At 45.3% G+C, this 18,927-nt stretch overlaps 1 non-coding gene across 1 annotated transcript; it reads left to right on the top strand.

The window, feature by feature from the left end:
* The first annotated feature begins 864 nt into the window (after positions 1 to 864).
* Trnap-agg (transfer RNA proline (anticodon AGG)) lies at positions 865 to 936 on the top strand. The gene has a single exon. It is a non-coding gene; the product is annotated as a tRNA-Pro (tRNA).
* Positions 937 to 18,927: the final 17,991 nt, after the last annotated feature.

Below are 18,927 nucleotides of genomic sequence, written 5' to 3'. Positions count from 1 at the left end.
AAAAAACAGCTGTGTTGTTATTCGCTACTGCTATTTGTACATAGTAGAAAAAGTGTGTTTCAGAGTGGGAGGAGGGCAGTTGGTGCTATCTGAGAAGTCAACTGGGATTGTTTTACTGGCAGATGGTGTAAAGACTGTGTTTAACGGACGGTCTGTGTTCTAGGACCTTTTTCTGATAGCGGTCACGTCGAGATCACACTAAGTGCCCGGGTTGTTTAATGTCCGTTCTTTTGTTGTAAGTAAGCAGTGAAAACCTGAAAATCATTTGTAACAAGAGCCAAGAATAGCTGAGAACTATGATGCGCGGCGATGACTGGAATTTACTGGTATGTACTAGGAGTAGAAACGCGATGCCATCCCCAGGTTGGAACATGCTTGATGGATCCTTCGAAAAGGTGATCCGTCGTGTGTCGGGCGTTAACCGTTTCGTGAACCTGATATTGCGTTTGTTGGCAACTCATGAGTGTAAACACGTAGATCGACAAATGCACGGCTTTCAGATCGTTATCGTATCCAGAGCTGAAGGCACACGGCTGCGGATTTTGAATGCCAACGAGAAAAAAAAGGTAAACACAACGTACGCTGAGAGTTTGTATATTTATCACTCTAATACAAAACAGACGCAGGCACTAGCATGTTCTGCCGGAGTCAGTGTTTTCAACATGAAATCTCCATTAAATAACTACCTTCGCTGCTACACACTTAACTCTTAATGACCCATATCGTATCACTGTCTTTGACAGGTACCAACTGTCTTTGATGAGGCAGCTTATTTTAATCTAGTGGCCCCTAACGCCACATTAGCCGTGTTGTGCGTCAGGGTGACGACTTGACTCTTAATACGGTAATGTTAGTGTCAACATAGCTGCGGTGGTGTAATGGTAAGCATATTTATCTAGGAAGTAAGAAACCCGGGTTCGAGTCCCGGCCGCAGTGCAAATTTTAATTCACTTCTTCATCTTCCAACGTTATCGTAGATAAATCAGAGACTTAAATCTCTCAGGGAAAATTTAATTTAAGATCTATACGATCAGCCGGCCGGGGTGGCCGAGCGGTTCTAGGCGCTACAGTCTAGTACCACACGACCGCTACGGTCGCAGATTCGAATCCTGCCTCGGGCATAGATGTGTGTGATGTCCTTAGGTTAGTTAGGTTTAAGTAGTTCTAAGTTCTAGGGGACTGATGACCTCAGACGTTAAGTCCCATTGTGCTCAGAGCCATTTGAACCATTTCTATACGATCACATGAGGTACAGCACTTCCCCATTACGTCCAATGCTGTGGTACTATATATATCGGAGAGCCCTGGTAATAGTGACAATATAAGGGGATATGTGAATTGGAGTTTGTGTCGGAGAGGGTATTTGACTCGGGTAGTTCGTGCAGCTCTGTTGACCATAATGCTGCGGTCGTGTAATGGTCAGCATATCTGCCTAGTAAGCAAGAGGACCGGGAATGAAATTTTCACTCTACAGCGGAGTGTGCGCTGATATGAAACTTCCTGGTAGATTAAAACCGTGTGCCGGACCGAGACTCGAACTCGGGACCTTTGCCTTTCGCGGGCAAGTGCTCTACCAACTGAGCTACCCAAGCACGACTCACGCCCCGTCCTCACAGCTTCAATTCCGCCGGTACCTCGCCTGCTACCTTCCAAACTTCACACCCCCAGGTTGTGGCTAAGCCATGTCTCCGCAGTATCCTTTCTTCCAGGAGTGCTAGTTCTGCAATGTTCGCAGGAGAGCTTCTGTGAAGTTTGGAAGGTAGGAGGCGAGGTACTGGCAGAATTAAAGCTGTGAGGACGGGGCGTGAGTCGTGCTTGGGTAGCTCAGTTGGTAGAGCACTTGCCCGCGAAAGGCAAAGGTCCCAAGTTCGAGTCTCGGTCCGGTACACAGTTTTAATCTGCCAGGAAGTTTCATAAGAGGACCGTGGTTCGAGTCCCGGCTGCAGCACAAATCTCAATTCAGTTCTTCAGCTTCCAACGTTAACGTATACAATTAAAAAGTAAAGCTTTCATTAGCCGGAAGGTTGATTTTAACACTACAGAGTTACGGGTTATACATTGTCTGAGAAAATTGAAAAAAAATGGCTCTGAGCAGTATGGGACTTAACATCTATGGTCATCAGTCCCCTAGAACTTAGAACTACTTAAACCTAACTAACCTAAGGACATCACACAACACTCAGTCGTCACGAGGCAGAGAAAATCCCTGACCCCGCCAGGAATCGAACCCGGGAACCCGGGCGTGGGAAGCGGAAACGCTACCGCACGACCACGAGCTGCGGACAGAAAATCGAAACACCAAGGAAGTGTTGAGCGATATAAACGAAAGTTGGTAGGTGTTTTTCTACATCTGAAAGATGATATCTATTCAGATTTCCCGCCACAATGAGGATACGCGTTGGATCGGTCGTAAGCGTTAGTTATCTTTCAGACTGGGCATGGTGAGTTGATGTTAGTCAAGAATGCCTTTAAGGTGACAAAGATGCCATTATCAACACTTCACTGAGTCTGAACGAGATCGTGTAACAACGTTACGAGAAGCTGGATGTCTCTTTTGCGATACTGCAGAAATACTTGGCAGGATTGTAGCCACTGTATAAGACTTCTGGCAACGGTGATCAGGGGGATGGACGGTCATTTGACATTACCGAAAGGGAAGACCGCCGGCCGCAGTGGCTGAGCGGTCGTAGGCGCTTCAGTGTGGATCCGCGCGACCTCTACGGTCGCAGGTTCGAATCCTGCCTCGGGCATGGATGTGTGTGATGTCATTAGGTTAGTTAGGTTTAAGTATTACATGAAATAACAAGTTTACTGTTACCAGTCACCGTTTTATTTTATTTTTTCCACGACGCGTTTCGAAGGTTTAAACCTCCATCATCGGGTGGATTTACATTAGTTAGTATTACATATGTGTGTATGTTGTGTTACGATTTTGGAGGAACTTGTGGCACTGCCTAGTGGGGAAACAAGACACTATTTCAGAATATGGGTTTGGGTAACTTTTGACAAAAAAAAATAAACTGATATCTAATGGTAAACTTTTATAAGTAAACTAGAGTACCTCCAGTGGTCACAGGTTCCTTTTTCTGTCGTAACACTTCACATGTATACTGCCACATTTGTAAACAAATATGGCGTCTGGAATCAGCTGGGTCCAAGGTTCGTACAGCAGAAGAGAAGACATAATCGCAAAGTGCAAAGAATATAGATCGTAACAAGATTATTACAGAATAATCGTTTAAACCATTTGGGAGTGTTTGTTTTGAGGTGTCGAATATATGTGTGTGTACTTCAGGTGATTCCAGACGCCATATTTGTTTACAAATGTGGCAGTATACATGAGAAGTGTTACGACAGAAAAAGGAACCTGTGACCACTGGAGGTACTCTAGTTTACTTATAAAAGTTTACCATTAGATATCAGTTTATTTTTTGTCAAAAGTTATCCAAAACCATATTCTGAAATAGTGTCTTGTTTCCCCACTAGGCAGTGCCACAAGTTCCTCCAAAATCGTAACACAACATACACACATATGTAATTCTAACTAATGTAAATCCACCCGATGATGGAGGTTTAAACCTTCGAAACGCGTCGTGGAAAAAATAAAATAAAACGGTGACTGGTAACAGTAAACTTGTTGTTTCATTTAATGTCAGTAACAGTCACGGTAAAGCCTAACCTAAAAATGTTCGCATTTAGGTTTAACTAGTTCTAAGTTCTAGGGAACTGATGACCTCAGATGTTAAGTCCCATAGTGCTCAGAGCCATTTTTTGAAACGGAAGACCATCGTGCTCGGCGTATGGCTCTGGCAAGTCGTACTGCATCTGCGGCAGCAATTTGGAGAGCAGCTGGCACCATAGTGACACAACGAACTGTTACAAATAGATTACTTCAAGGACAGCTCCGAGTCAGAAGCCCTGTAGCGTGCATTCCAATGACACCACACCACCGCAATTTGCGACTTCATTGGCGTCAAGCGAGAGGCATTGGAGAGCCGGGTGGAGGTCTGTTGTGTTTTCTGATGAAAGGTGGTTCTGCCTCTGTGCCAGGGATGGCCATGCGTTGGTTAGAAGGAGCCAGTTGAGGACCTGCTACCAGTCTGTCTGGGAGCCAAACACACTAGATCTACTTCTGAAATTATGGACTGGAGTGTGATTTCGTATAACAGCAGGAGCACTCTGGTGTTTATCCCACGCATCCTGGCTGCAAGACTGTACGTCAGTCTGGTGATTCGATCTGTTGCGCTCCAACTCATGAACAGCGCTCAAGCACGTACAGGACGTCATCAGACGGCAACACCAGCATCATCCACAACCAGCATAAACCCCCTGTGTTGCGATCAAGTGCAACAAGCATGAAACTCCACCCCACAAACTGACATCCGGTACCAGTTCAAATGGTTCAAATGGCTCTGAGTACTATGGGACTTAACATCTGAGGGCATCAGTCCCCTAGAACTTAGAACTACTTAAACCTAACTAGCCTAAGGACATCACACACATCCATGCCCGAGGCAGGATTCGAACCTGCGACCATAGCGGACACGCAGTTCCAGACTGAAGCGCCTAGAACCGCACGGCCACACCGGCCGGCCCGGTACCGGTACAACACAATGCATATACGTCTGCATACTTGAGTTCAAAGTTCTGGCCTTCACGCCGGTTATTAATGTACCAGCATTTCACGTTTGCAATTCCTTATCTCGCGGTTCATTAACCTGTAATCTTGCAACTTTAGTCACTTAAATATGTTACCTAGACAAATGTATTCGCGAAATATCAGTACACTACATTAATTATTTTTTGGTGTTGAGATTTTTTTCCGTCACACGGTAGCACTTAGTCACTTAGTATCTACGGCCCGACGACTTGTTTGGTGTAGCGGGAATAAATTGTATACAAAACCGTCTCCATGAATCAGTCCATCTATTAATCAAAACCGTATGAAAATCCCCACTATAGCTCCATCCATTACCCTTCAAGTCCAGGCAGAAAAACGCGGCAGAAGACTTTAATTTACAATATACTGTGCTTGATAAAAAAGCGGAGTGTCCAGAAGACGTCCGTTGGATGTCAGAGTAGCTTCCTACGCCTATACGCCATCAGGGAGTGTTGTTGTTGTTGTGGTCTTCAGTCCTGAGACTGGTTTGATCCAGCTCTCAACGCCACTCTATCCTGTGCAAGCTTCTTCATCTCCCAGGTGGTACCGCTACATACATCCTTCTGAATCTGCTTGGTGTATTCATCTCTTGGCCTCCCTCTACGATTTTTATCCTCCACGCTGCCCTCCAATACTGAATTGGTGATCCCTTGATGCCTCAGAACATGTCCTACCAACCGATCCCTTCTTCTAGTCAAGTTGTGCCACAGGCTACTCTTCTCCCCAATCCCGTTCAACACCTCCTCATTAGTTATGTGATCTACCCATCTAATCTTCATCATTCTTCTGTAGCACCACATTTCGAAAGCTTCTATTCTCTTCTTGTCTAAACTATTTATCGTCCATGTTTCACTTCCATACAAGGCTACATTGCATACAAATACTTTCAGAAACGACTTCCTGACACTTAAATCTATACTCGATGTTAACAAATTTCTCTTCTTCAGAAACGCTTTCCTTGCCATTGCCAGTCTACATTTGATATCCTCTCTATTTCGACCATCATCAGTTATTTTGATTCCCAAATAGCAAAACTCCTTTACTACTTTAAGTGTCTCATTTCCTAATCTAATACCCTCAACATCACCCGACTTAATTCGACTACATTCCATTATCCTCGTTTTGCTTTTGTTGGTGTTCATCTTATATCCTCCTTTCAAGACACTATCCGTTCCGTTCAACTGCTCTTCCAAGTGCTTTGCTGTCTCTGACAGAATTACAATGTCATCGGCGAACCTCAAAGTTTTTATTTCTTCTCCATGGATTTTAATACCTACTCCGAATTTTTCTTTTGTTTCCTTCACTGCTTGCTCAATATACAGATTGAATAACAACGGGGAGAGGCTACAACCCTGTCTCACTCCCTTCCCAACCACTGCTTCCCTTTCATGCCCCTCAACTCTTATAACTGCCATTTGGTTTCTATACAAATTGCAAATAGCCTTTCGCTCCCTATATTTTACCCCTGCCACCTTCAGAATTTGAAAGAGAGTATTCCATTCAACATTGTCAAAAGCTTTCTCTAAGTCTACAAATGCTAGAAACGTAGGTTTGCCTTTCCTTAATCTAGCTTATAAGATAAGCCGTAGGGTCAGTATTGCCTCACGTGTTCCAGTATTTCTACGGAATCCAAACTGATCTTCCCCGAGGTCGGCTTCTACTAGTTTTTCCATTCGTCTGTAAAGAATTCGTGTTAGTATTTTGCAGCCGTGGCTTATTAAACTGATTGTTCGGTAATTTTCACAACTGTCAACACCTGCTTTCTTTGGGATTGGAATTATTATATTCTTCTTAAAGTCTGAGGGTATTTCGCCTGTCTCATACATCTTGCTCACCAGATGGTAGAGTTTTGTCAGGACTGGCTCTCCCAAGGCCGTCAGTAGTTCTAATGGAATGTTGTCTACTCCCGGGGCCTTGTTTCGACTCAGGTCTTTCAGTGCTCTGTCAGACTCTTCACGCAGTATCATATCTCCCATTTCATCTTCATGTACATCCTCTTCCATTTCCATAATATTGTCCTCAAGTACATCGCCCTTGTAATAGACCCTCTATATACTCTTTCCTCCTTTCTGCTTTCCCTTCTTTGCTTAGAACTGGGTTTCCATCTGAGCTCTCGATATTCATACAAGTGGTTCTCTTTTCTCCAAAGCATCAGGGAGTATCTAAGCAATTAGAGTTGCAATTCTTTGTGACATCTAAAACGACCAGCCGAGTGCGTTGGTGTTGTTCGTGTTTAGTGATGTTACCAGGCGTGAGAGGTTATACACTGAAGAGCCGAAGAAGCTGGTTCACCTGCTTAATATTGTGTCCCGGGGGAACGCAGAAGTGTCGCAACACGACGTGGCATGGACTCAACTAATGTCTGAAGTAGTGCTGGAGGGAACTGACATAATGAATCCTGCAGGGATGTCCATAAATCCGTAAGAGTACGAGAGGGTGGAGATCTCTTCTGAACAGCACGTGGCAAGGGTTTCCAGATATAATCAATAACGTTCATGTCTGGGGAGTTTGCTGGCCAGCGGACGTGTTTAAAGTGAGAAGAGTGTTCTTGCAACCACTCTGTAGCAATTACGGACGTGTCTGGTGTCGCATTGTCCTGCTGGAATTGCCCAAGTCCGTCGGGATGCATAATGGACATGAATGAATGAAGGTGATGAAACAGGATGCTTACGTACATGTCACCTGTCAGAGTCGTATCTAGACGTATCAGGGTTCCATACAACTCTAACTGCACACGCCCCACACCATACTGAGCTTGAACAGTCTTCTGCTGACATGTAGGGTCCATGGATTCATGAGGTTGTCTCCATACCAGTACACGTCCATCCGCTTGATACAATTTGAAACGAGACTCGTCCGAACAGGCAACATCTTTCCAATCATCAACAGTCCAATGTCGGAGTTGACGGGCCCACGCGAGGCGTAAAGCTTTGTGTCGAGCAGTCACGAAGGGTACATATCGATCGTGTTTCGTTGAATGGTTCGCACGCTGACACTTCTTGATGGTCCAGCACTGAAATCTGCAGGAATATGTGGGAGGGCTGCACTCCTGTCTCTTCAGTCGTCGTTAGTCCCGTTCTTGCAGGAACTTTTTCCAGCCGCAGCGATGTCGGAAATTTGATTCCAGGATTCTTGATATTCACGGTACACTCATGAAATGGTCGTACGGGAAAATCACCACTTCGTCGTTACTTCGGAGATTCTGTGTCCCATCGCCCGTGCGCCGACTATAACACCACGTTCAAAGTCACTTAAATCTTGATAACCTACCATTGTAGCAGCAGTAACCGACCTAACAACTGCGCCAGACACTTGTCTTATACAGGCGTTGCTGAACGCAGCACCGTTTACATATCTCTGTATTTGAGCACATGTGCCTATTTTCTTTGGTGCATCAGTGTACAAGGAGCGGGAACAACGTCAGATGTTGAGTGATCACTGTGAAGGCTATGGAGACGCTGCGTACTCTTGTGAGGCAGCGTTATCCACAACTTACAGACTTTGGCTGGCAGATCGAAGCATGCGATATCCAGATTTGTGGGCATTCGGATGTGACAGTACGCCTTGTTTGACTGCATGGGAACGTGAGGGTGGGCATAATCATCGCGAAGTTTTAGGGCCACGATGCCTGACCAACGCAAGGGAGGATTGCTATGTTGTGGTATTGTGCATCAAGCACATTGTAACCCCTACACGTCTATGCCTGCCGTCCGAGAACAAGTAATGGATTCCTTGTAACATTCCATGTCACCATGCCCAATTGCTCGGAGCCTAGCAGCGCCCTGTGCGGTAGGCTGCAGTTAACACAACTACACAAATGATGCCTTTGGAGAGGTGCCGTGATTGGGAAGCATGGGATGCTGATGGATAATGTTGCATTGTTTTGTGGTCCCATACTATCCTGGATGACCATAGTCAGCGAGTGTCACTGTGACCTGAAGGGAAGTGCCGTTATTCCAATATTTTGGAGAGGGACACAGTTGTTACTCTAGATGTCATGGTGTGGGCAGTAGAGATGGGCAAAACTGTTCTTTTCACTCCCTGAAATGAACTAGCTCCTTTTCATGATTCACCACTCATTCACAACAGACAGTAAATGGAAGGCACATTGACCTTTAAACTTGGTTTATTCCAGTACTATACATGTATTTTGATCTTATTTGATCCTATTTTGAAGTAACACAGATAATGAGTAAGAATTTTGTATTGTTTATTGAAATTTCCACGAAATGCAAAGTTTTTGATTATTGATTTATTTTGCACTATCGTGGTTTTTTGGGTGATCGGAAAATGTTGTAACTTGAGATTTACATTAACAATGTATTTGGCTATAATGTATTAAAATTTCATTAACCTCGTACAAATACATCGCAAGCCATATATTTTTAAACTGAACGTTTCCTTCCGAAGACGCCTAAAATCGCAAAATCTGCACTACAATAAGAAAGAAATATATAAATTTGACTGTAAGACAAAAGTGCTGCATATAGCCTTACGCAGAATAAAACAAGGAAAATATTGGTGTATCATATTTTGCAATACGTTTATCGGTTCGCTCGTAATTAAAGCGTAAATTCGAGTGTCCATAATAAAAAATCCTATAGTAAGAGGAATCGTCAGGAACCTCATCTGATCAGTTTAAACAAATAAAAATAAAATAAAAACAAATGATGTACACATAACATAATTATGTAATATACATACTGATATTACTACGAAGAACAATATCCAGTATAGACGAACTCCGATGCAGAGGTGCTGAGTCAAGCAGGTCGAGCCGCGAGCTGTATTACTGCGTGAGCTAAGACCGCAGAGACCAGAGTGACACCTGAGTAGCTTTGCTCAATGCTCTGGCTAGAGTCGAGAACAGTGGGGTGAGCGTTGAGCGGGCGAGTTCCGAGGGTGGGGGGAGCGGTGAACGGCCACCAGTCACCCGCTCCGAGACAAATCGCCCGTTCTCTTGCGAGCAGGTTGTTGCAAGTAGTTCTTATGTTTTCCACTAGGAGGCTCTCTGTCCTGTTGCTCGCATCAACTGCCCAGAGGGCAGGACGTGCGACTGAAACGATCGCCGACGGAGTACGATGCTAAGTTAAGGTGCGCCAGACACTGCACGCAATACGTTTATCGGTTCGCTCGTAATTAAAGCGTAAATTCGAGACGGCACAGAGACAGCACGGCATACGTGAAACACAAAAACCAATGGGGCACTGCACAATGCAGGCAGCCAAGGCAGAAGCAGGGCAGAGGCGGGCGCTGGCTGTGTTGTGTGGCATGCAGTGTGCTCTTACCAGCAGAGGCCCCGCTGATCTGCTCCGACTCTCTCTCTTTCTCTCTCTCTCTGCTGTGGGAAACGTTTGGAGCTACCGTTCTTTTTTTCTGAATCACTGATTGTTCACTCCTTTGAAAGATTCAACTCTATGAATCAGTTCAGGAGCGGATCCCCCATCTCTAGTGGGCAGCCATCAGGTATAACTTAAGGTCATGGTTGGTAGTGACTGAGGGAATTGTGACTGGACAATAGTACCCATCACATCCTACATTTCTACGTGTTACCTCTCTTGCCACAGTTTCGTGGTGCCAGTTTTCAACAGTACAACGCTCGCCCGCACATGACCTGTTTCTCTGTGACTGTCTGCACGATGTTGAGATACTCCAGTGGTTACCAGGATCCCAAAATCTGTTCCCAATAGCACATGTGTGGGACCAGCTTGGACGCCAGTGCTGTCCCAGTCCCAGTATTAGAGATATCAAAGACCCGTTACAGCAGTACTTGAATAGTGTTAACAAAACCTGCAGCTGTACTGAAATCCAGCGTCGTTTATTCTTTTTAATACCGGGTGGTTATAATTAAATTTTCCCGTTATAACACGGAATACCAAATTAGGTAGCATCAATGTCCAGAGTATGGGGTGCATGATTTCCATGCGTCACGTCGCCACCGTGCAGTTCCAACTACGGCCACCAGGTGCCGTGATCAGACAGAAGGGTCCTCTGTAACAGTTCTGACACTAAATGTAACTGGGTTTTCTCTTTTGATGCTAGTCAGTTGTCAGGATGAGCATTACTGAAAAGGGCATTTGATTCTATAGCATTATGTCAGGGTGAAAATACTAAATAAATTAAGTTTTCTCTCTTAACAACATGTGGGCAGGGTGGGTTCTTCCTTGGCTCAGGTATGAGGTAGAATGAAACAGCATTTTTACACAAGACAACTTTTATTGAAAGTTTCGTACAACTGTATCTTACTGGATGTTCTGGTTCGGAGAGCTGCAGATGTGTCGTTTGCGAATCCTTCTGCTGCGACAGCGGCGGCGTCTGATTATGCGTGGCAGTGTGTATCTCGTGTCGTCGTCTCGCCCAGCTGACTGGAGATGCGCATTGTGCTGTGGCCCGTTTAATTATTGAGAGCGAAGTCGTGCATCGGATGGTGATACCTTGGATGTGGAGTCCCAGTGTTTCTCTTCTCTAAGGGGCCGTGTGTGTTGTGCGTCGGCCAGCGGAGCAGCGCGGCGGGGGAAGGCCAGTGTCCCGGACTCGAACAACGGACTCCCGCTTGCCAGTCTTCGGCTGTCAGATCTTCATCCCAGCTCACAGGTGACTGCTGATGTGAGGCCGTCTCCTTCCCGTCCTCACGAGTCACCCGGGTACGTAAAAATCAGACTTCAAATACATTTTAACTTCTGGCGTCGAGGCTGCTGCTTGCTATTCCATTACAGCGGCGGACTTGGTGCGTCTGTGCATGATGCAGTCTCTTCTTGCATGACGGTCTTCAGCGCCAAAACTGACTGAAAACTACTGCTACTCTCTTCTCTTTTCTTCGTCTGTCAGGCCCACTGCGTCTCGCGTATTTATTCACTTCAGTTTACTGGAGGTGAACGACTTCACGGTCATGGCCTCTTCTGTCACGTTGAAAAGCTTCTTGAAGAATCTTCTTAACGTTTGTCATCGGATCTGGGAATGTAGGCGAGGGCCTTTGATCACATGTGACAACTGAGAAACACGTGAGCTGGTCATTGCCACTTCTGTCATGTTGAAAAGCTTCTCGAAGAGTCTTCTTAACGTCAGTCATTGGCTCTTGGAATGTAGGCGAGGGCCTTTGCTCACATGTGACAACTGAGAAGCACGTGAGCCAGTCGGGCGATGCCCTGACGGCTGAATCGACAGCGTCCGCTTATGTGGAACTTGCTGACTTCATGGTCATTGTCTCTTCTGCTCTGCTGTTCTGCCCGCTGTTTGCCAGTGTGTAATTCTTCTAAACTAAACTAAGTTTTTCATTTATATTCTAATTTCTATTTCACTTTGATTTCACTAATTTATTTACTTAAGTACAACTCAACACCTCATTCTCCACCTGCTGGGCGGAGCACGATGAAGAAGTTCGAATCAACTGGAGAACTGGGCGTCGGTCCGGGAACAGGCCGACGACCCCTTGCACCACAGGTGGTTGATGGAATCACTGTTGTTATGGCTGACAACGCTGCGTACAATACCCAATCGTCAGGCAGTGCGCTTGCTGTGTCACGACAGTTTAACATCCCGTGGTCCACCATGTGGAAGGTGCTTCAAACCATTCTCAAATGATGTCTGTACAAAATCCATATCGAATTAAAAGGAAGGTCAGCGTCGGCCGTAATATTGATGTTTTATTGATAGCAGAATCGATTTTCGATCACATAGTCATCATCTTCAGTGATCGCTTCTCAGTTCTGGTTAATGATAACTTGATACCAGTGTCTGAGTTTAATTTGTACACCACAGCACTTAAGAAGATCACTATGTGATCGAAAATCGATTCTGCTAACAATAAAACATCAGTATTACGGCCAACGCAGACCTTCCTTTTAATTTAACATATATGGTCGTTGTGCACACAGCACTCCATGGAGTCGCCAATCAATAAAGCCATATCGTATAGCAGCTTGCACCACAGGGCGCACAACGACGTCTTGACTTCGCTCTCCACTTTCTTGCAAGGACTGAAGTTGACGAGGGCTGGCCCTGGACCATTATATTGACAGACGAAGATCATTTTTCTCTGACGGGTGAGGTGAACACACAGAATTGCCAAGTGTGGGGATCTTCATCTGTGCATGAAGTTCCTCTGTATGGTGAACGTGTCACCGTGTGGTGCGGCTTCACGGCTACGTTCATCATTGGCCCATTCTTTTTTGGAACAGGCTGGCGCTCAAGGATCAAAGACGTGCAGTCTCACTGGCCAGCGTTACTGCGATATGCTTCGCCAGCATGTCATACCTGCCCTGCAGGACGGAGACACGTTGAACTCAACAGTTTCCATGCAAGACGGGGCCCCACCGCAGATCGTTCGTGAAGTTCACCTGCTTCTCCGGAACACATTTGGAAGCGATCGTATTATCAGCCGATCATTTCCAAATGCTTGGCCGGCACGATAACCTGATCTCTCAGCCTGTGATTTCTGGTTGTGGGGCCACCTGAAGGACAGGGTTTACCAGGGGAACGTTCACTGTCCATGAAGTTCCTCTCTATGGTGTTGATCTGAAGCGCAGCATATCAAGGGAGGGAGCCAGCATAGCTACGGACATGCTTACGTTCTGCTGCGCAGAATGCAATCCTGCGCTTTCAGACGCTTCTGGACGCTGATGAGCGCTATATTGAACTCCTTTTTTAACGGTAATGGTACCGGTATGTAGTGGTATGAGATACCGTAGCAGCACATTAACAGTTTTTCAATTGGATTGATTCTGCATTATTTCTCTTCCCCATATCGTAGGCATTAATGCCACGAAGTCTGGTCGTCGTACGGAAATTAGTTTCCATGCTATAGTGTTAAATAGGGAAAGTTTAATTATAACCATCCGATACTTGCTACCGTCAAGCATGCACGTCAGCTTGGCAACCGTCCCTATTTGAAAACTTCATTGCGGTTATGGAAAGCAGGTTACGCTTGGGGCCTGAAGATGACACCATTTGGTGTCGAAACTGGTAGTACGTATAAAAAAGGGTAAGCGACGTTGGATTCCAATACATCTGCTGGCTTTGTTACCGTTATTCAAGTACTTCGTGTCCGGCTGCCGCCCCACTTTCCTTGGTGGATTACCAGAGGTCAAAAGAAGCAGTGCATGCATCTAGGCTAGAGTGGGTGCAATGTCGTACTGGTAAGTGGGCTCGTGCTGCCAATTTCTTTGTAAATTTGACTCGATTTTTTAATCACTGAAATAACAACACAAACACTCTCGACTCGTGAAGTTTCATTTCGTTTCCTCTTCCCCTACTGGCTGTTTCACGGTTTTCGTCACGCAACATATAGAGATCAGTTGAGTACATAGAAAATTTGCCCTCAGTTTAAAACGTTAGTTCATTTGTTGTTAATTTTACCCAGTATCTAGCCGGCTGGTGTGGCCGTGCGGTTCTAGGCGCTTCAGTCTGGAATCGCGTGACCGCTACGGTCGCAGGTTCGAATCCTGCCTCGGGCATGGATGTGTATGATGTCCTTAGGTTAGTTAGGTTTAAGTAGTTCTATGTTCTAGGGGACTGATGACCTCAGAAGTTAAGTCGCATAGTGCTCAGAGCCACCCAGTATCTCCCTATAAGCACCGAATGCTACAATGCAGGGTGGTCCATTGCTCGTGAGCGGGCCAAATATCTCACGAAATAAGCGTCAAACGAAAAAACTACGAAGAACGAAACTCGTCTAGCTTGAAGGGGGAAACCAGATGGCGCTATGGTTGGCCCGCTAGATGGCGCTGCCATAGGTCAAACGGGTATCAACTGCGTTTTTTTAAATAGGAACCCCCATTTTTATTACATACTCGTGTAGTACGTAAAGAAATATGAATGTTTTAGTTGGACCACTTTTTTCGCTTTGTGGTAGATGGCGGTGTAATAGTCACAAACATATGACTCACAATTTTTGACGAACAATTGGTAACAGGTAGGTTTTTTAAATTAAAATACAGAACGTAGGTACGTTTGAACATTTTATTGCGGTGTTCCAATGTGATACATGTACCTTTGTGAACTTATCGTTTCTGAGAACGTATGCTGTTACAGCGTGATTACCTGTAAATACCACATTAATGCAATAAATGCTCAAAATGATGTCCGTCAACCTCAGTGCATTTCGCAGCACGTGTAACGACATTCATCTCAACAGCGAGTAGTTCACCTTCCGTAATGTTCGCACGTGCATTGACAATGCGCTGACGCATGTTGTCAGGCGTTGTCGGCGGAGCACGATAGCAAATATCCTTCAACTTTCCCCACAGAAAGAAATCCGGGGACGTCAGATCCGGTGAAGGTGCGGGCCATGGTATGGTGCTTCGACGACCAATTCACCTGTCATGAAATACGCTATTCAATACCGCTTCAATCGCACGCGAATTATGCCGGACATCCATCATGTTGGCAGTACATCGCCATTCTGTCATGCAGTGAAACATCTTGTAGTAACATCGGTAGAACATTACGTAGGAAATCAGCATACATTGCACCATTTAGATTGTCATCGATAAAATGGGGGCCAATTATCCTTCCTCCCACAATGCCGCACCATACATTAACCCGCCATGGTCGCTGATGTTCCACTTGTCGCAGCCATCGCGGATTTTCCGTTGCTCAATAGTGCACATTATGCCGGTTTACGTTACCGCTGTTGGTGAATGACGCTTCGTCGCTAAATAGAACGCGTGCAAAAAATCTGTCATCGTCCCGTAATTTCTCTTCTGTCCAGTAGCAGAACTGTACACGACGTTCAAAGTCGTCGCCATGCAATTGCTGGTGCATAGAAATATGGTATGGGTGCGGTCGGTGTTGATGTAGCATTCTCAACACCGACGTTTTTGAGAATCCCGATTCTCGCGCAATTCGTCTGCTACTGATGTGCGGATTAGCCGCGACAGCAGCTAAAACACCTATTTAGTCATCATCATTTGTTGCAGGTCGTGGTTGACGTTTCACTTGTGGCTGAACACTTCCTGTTCCCTTAAATAACGTAACTATCCGGCGAACGGCCCGGACACTTGGATGATGTCCTCCCGGATACCGAGCAGCATACACAGCACACGCCCGTTGGGCATTTTGATCACAATAGCCATTCATCAACACGATATCGACCTTTTCCGCAATTGGTAAACGGTCCATTTTAACACGGGTAATGTATCACGAAGCAAATACCGTCCACACTCACGGAATGTTACGTGATACCACGTACTTAGACGTTTGTGACTATTACAGCGCCATCTGTCACAAAGCGAAAAAAGTGGTCCAACTAAAACATTCATATTTCTTTACGTACTACACGAATATGTAATTAAAATGGGGGTTCCTATTTTAAAAAACGCAGTTGATATCCGTTTGACCTATGGCAGCTTCATCTAGCGGGCCAACCATAGCGCCATCTGGTTTGCCCCTTCAAGCTAGACGAGTTTCGTTCTTTGTAGTTTTTTCGTTTGATGCTTATTTCGTGAGGTATTTGGCCCGGTCACAATCAATGGACCACCCTGTATACTGACTGAACAGATAACGTTTCATGGATATCAGAAGGTAGCATCTGGTCGGAAACAGTAATCTGAAATCAGATTTTATTTATGTATTATGCCTGGAAAGTAATCTGTGTTTACAAATTGATGTATTAATTATTAAACTATGTGCGGGAAACTAGCAGTCTTAGTCACATATTTTGACCTCCTGCTTCGACTGAAATAGTTCAATAGGTTTAACACGCTATTTGTAAACGTTGTCTAAACCTAATTGGTACTTAGAGTGAATTTTCACACTGCAGCGGAGTTTGTGCTGATTTCAAACTTCCTGGCAGACTAAAACTGTGTGCCGGATCGGGACTCGAACCTGGAATCTTTACCTTTCGTGGGCAAATTGCTCTACCGACTGTGCTATCCCAGCACGAGTCACGACCTGCATTCATAAATATAGTACTTCCATCAGTACCTCATCTACCTTCCGCGTTATGATCTTGCTTGGATAGTTCAGTCGGTGGAGCACTCGTCCACGAAAGATAAAGTTTCCAAGTTCGAGTACGGGCCCAGCACCCAATTTCAATCTACCAGGCAATTTCAAACCAAGTGGCGCTTCTTTCATATGAGATTTAGCGTGATTAGCTCATGGAAGCCGTCCCTCGCAAAACCTGTTCTCTCTCTGTTTCGAACATAAACGCTCCACATCCACATTTTGTTTTTACTTTAGTCACCATTAATTCTCTGCAATTAATTTCAGCATTTCAGCCCCATTCTCAAGCAGTCATTCCCACCATCAGCCTCAAAGCCTCGAGTTAGGATCCGATGTCACCACTGGTCACAGCCAAAATAATAGTCGCCTAGAACCAATGATAAACAACTAGAAAGTAAAAACAAAGCTTAGGAGTGGAATGGCTGCTTCCAAAAAATATTTTATCAGTCATGGACGCACAAATAAAATTCTTCTCCTAAAATAATGGAGAAGATCATTACCTATCATCTTGCTAAGAATAAAAGACAGCTATTACTGCCAACATATATGCAGCGTTAGGCGTATTTTACAGAAATGAAATCAAAAGTGAAGAGTTGAATCATATGACGTCAGACCCCTCTGTCTCTGTCTCTGCTTCCTATCGTTTACCATGTCTTACGGAGTCTATTGCTTTCATAATTTGGCAAAATTTATTTTGTCTTTGTGACCAGAAGCTCTTTCTGTCGCCTCAGTCGTCAGCTAACTTCGGGGAGGGAAGTCATAACTTCCGTATATGAATCGCGTGAACTTTGTTCGTTGTGTTAGCGTATTATAACTGTATTTTTCTAAGCTAGAGATTGGGGACCAACCCAGAATCTTCCTAAACGAGCGTGGATTACACTCTAAAAACTACACGCAGACTGACCGATGCCCAGACCAGCAATCTCGACCGGCCGCGATCATTCGATCCAGACTTGGCTCCCCTCCCTGGGTCATACGATGGGTGAGCATTAAGGAGGAAGAGGAGAAGATTAGTGTTTAACGTCCCGTCGACAGCAGGGTCGTTACAGACGGAACAGAAATTCGGATTAGGTTAGGATAGGGAAAGAAAATAGCCGTGCCCTTCCAAAGGAACCAACCCAGCATTTGCCTGAAGCGATATAGGAATATCACAGAAAACCTAAATCAGGATGGCCGGACAAGGGTTTGAACCGTCATTCTCCCGAATATGAGTCCAGTGTGCTAACCACTGCGCCACCCAGCTGAGCATTAAGGTTACGCAAGGAGGCTGGTGAGTAAAATACACGTAAAAATAACTGGTATGAAAAAAAACGGGGTATTTCGATGAATCTCGTGGTCCAGTCGAAAGTGAGTGTCATATTACATCAGAACTAACTTTCAATGTGTGGAAGTTACAAAAGCAAAGAAACTGTAGTCGGAAGCAGAAGAATCGAGTGCTCTATTGATCTTTGAATGATGGTGGCTTCATGCAAATTACTCCACGATATGTACCAGAGACATATCAGCGACCGAGCGAGGTGGCGCAGTGGTTAGCACACTGGACTCGCATTCGGGAGGACGACGGTTCAATCCCGTCTCCGGCCATCCTGATTTAGGTTTTCCGTGATTTCCCTAAATCGCTTCAGGCAAATGCCGGGATGGTTCCTTTGAAAGGGCACGGCCGATTTCCTTCCCCATCCTTCCCTCACCCGAGCTTGCGCTCCGTCTCTACTGACCTCGTTGTCGACGGGACGTTAAACACTAATCTCCTCCTCCTCCATATCAGCGAGCGTTTGCACTGGGCACGTTGAATTGTCACTGACCTGCAGATGAGTGGAGTACTGTTCCCATCACGGTGAGTCACAGTTTAGCCCGCAAGGGACGTTATCATCAGTCAAATATTCGTGAAACGAAACTGTGTCTCGATGTGCGTCGGTACATCTTTAGCTCGGTACACGGGCCTCCTTGTTTTTCCTCGGTACATGCTAATGCTGGAGCAATAGGTAATTTTAACTGCCAAAGATTGACAGTAAGGCCCAAAGACGTCCTCTCATGGACAAAATTTTGAACTGCAGATAGTTCACTGCAGTAGGGAGCACCTCAGTTTTCAAATAAGCAGTCCTTTGCGCCAACGCTAAATCCTGGAGCAGCAGGAACCTCTGTTCTCTAGCACCTCAATATTTCGAAATCCTGCTCTACGTCCCAGCTCTTACTCTTCTCCAATTCTCAGTTGCTTCAACTCTCCGATCTTGAACACAAAAGCGGGCCCCATATTATGACAGAGTTGTCTTTCTCTCACCACAGAATGTAAGAGAGGGACTGAAGGCCCTAATCTGGTCAGGTTAAAT

Source organism: Schistocerca cancellata, chromosome 5 (assembly GCF_023864275.1).
Source record: "Schistocerca cancellata isolate TAMUIC-IGC-003103 chromosome 5, iqSchCanc2.1, whole genome shotgun sequence".
NCBI lineage: Eukaryota > Metazoa > Arthropoda > Insecta > Orthoptera > Acrididae > Schistocerca > Schistocerca cancellata.
The sequence above is the reverse complement of the archived record's forward strand: the minus strand, read 5'-3'. Positions and strand labels throughout refer to the sequence as shown.